Source organism: Microplitis mediator, chromosome 8 (assembly GCF_029852145.1).
Source record: "Microplitis mediator isolate UGA2020A chromosome 8, iyMicMedi2.1, whole genome shotgun sequence".
In the NCBI taxonomy this organism is placed as follows: domain Eukaryota; kingdom Metazoa; phylum Arthropoda; class Insecta; order Hymenoptera; family Braconidae; genus Microplitis; species Microplitis mediator.
The window spans coordinates 16,469,260-16,471,446 of record NC_079976.1 but is presented as its reverse complement, the minus strand read 5'-3'; positions in this window follow the sequence as shown (position 1 = coordinate 16,471,446).

Below are 2,187 nucleotides of genomic sequence, written 5' to 3'. Positions count from 1 at the left end.
GGTCTGATTAAAAATTTTCATCAGACAAGCCGTTTCCGATTAATTAAGCTTAATAAATTGATATATTTTTTCGATTTATCATTTTTACTTTTGAATTTTGTAACTGACGAATCAATGAATATCTAATAAAGACCATGACAGATTTTTGAAGGAAATTTAATGCTCTACAAAAAAGATCTCTTAACATTTTTTGCTAAATTCACTCCTTCGAAAGTTATTCACGTTATTGAAATCGTTTTGACTCAAATTCAACCTTGAATAACTTTCGAAGGAGTGAATTTAGCAAAAAATGTTAAGAGACCTTTTTTGTAGAGCATTTAATTTCCTTCGAAAATCTGTCATGATCTTTTTTAGATATTCATTGATTCGTCAGTTACAAAATTCAAAAGTAAAAATGTTAAATCGAAAAAATATATCAATTTATTAAGCTTAATTAATCGGAAACGGCTTGTCTGACGAAAATTTTTAATCAGACCTTTTTTGTAGGGAATTTAATTTTACATAAGAATAAGTGGAAATGAATTTTTTTTAATTCAATGTTTAAGCAATTTTGACGTAAAATATCAAATTATAAATTAAAATCAAAAATAGCGATGATAGACCTCTTAAAATTAATATTAAGAGCTCAAACTTTCATGAAATTTTTTTTTTTGTCATTCTGAATAATATTTTCGATATAGCTATGAAAAAAAAAAATAGTCAATTTTTTTGGCCCAGTCTAATATATATATATATTAGGGTGCTTCGTTTCCGGCGAAAGTATTTTTTTTGTTGCTCATCAAGCAAAATATTATTTTTTATGTTGAAACAAAAATTCCTGCACAGTTTGAGCTCTTAATTCCAATCCTAAGTACTTTCCATTTGATTTCAAAGATTTCCCATTTAAAATACACGTAAATTAAATTACTTTTTTTTTAACTATCTAATACTCAGCTGCGTTTTATGATATCGACAAGGTTTTGGTCGCAAATTGTTGGGTATTTGGTGTTCTTCAAAAGTGCCCATAGTTACTTAGCTGTAATTCCAGCTGTTTCACTCGTGTCCGTTGCGGAAGTCATTTTTCCTATCAAATGGACCTTTTTTGGCTTGTAGAACGTAAACTAATGAAAGTACATTAAAAAAGTTAATGGGAATTTTATAGGAAATTTTATTCCCTTCAAAAAAGATCCTCTGAGTCGAGTCGCTAAAGTCTATAGTTTCCGAGTTATAGTAATTTTAATAATTTGAAAAATAAATAATCAACAAAAAATTACGATTTAACCATTTTAAATCGTACTTAATGTTTTTTAATTGTGATATTTTCTCGTCTACTTCATCCTAGAATTCCTCTCTTAAAATTCGAATCTTATATCGACTTGAAAAAAAAATATATATATAAAATACATAATCACCGAGGGTAATATAAAATAATTTTAAAAAACCTAGAAACATTAAACAAAAAAAAAAGTTTTTTTCTATCTTTTTACAAGAAAAATGTTTCTTAATTGTCCAATTTTTAAAAAAATTTTATTAGTTGAGAAAAATTTATAGTTTTTATCAGTAATCAAGTATTCTATCTCTTCAGTTATCTCTGTTTGAATGCACCAATGCTTGACCTTGTGTGAGCTTTGACTGTTTACTACTACTGCAGCGCCAAGCTTACTTCTTCTTACGTTTGATTAATCGAGCTTAATTTTCTATTAATGAGACTTAAGATGGCGCTAACGAACCAAAGAGAGTTCCATAAGAATATGTGTTATTTTATTGTGGCTTCCATTTCTGACTAATGTGTATAATGTTAATCAAATCGTAATATTCATCATTTAATTTGAATTATAATTTTAAATCAATTAAATTAATGTTAATATATCATTATATATCTTGCTGTGAAATTTTTTTTTGTTGAAATGTTTGTGTCAATGTAATTTTTTTGCAGTTGCTATTCATAGGATTTTTTAATTCGTGAATTCATAACCTCGCTATTGTTTGATTTAGAATTAATAATATTTATAGAGTTAATTTTCCTTTGTTCGTCACTTCTTAATTTTCAATAATTGTGCGTTTAACGTATTTCGTGGAATTTATTTTCATTATTTAAAATACACTTTTCGTTTATCCATTAATATTCGGTGTAGTCATAATGAATCTAAAAATTGGTAATAGAGTACACAATTATTTAATCGGCTTTCAAATTGAAGAATTCAATGA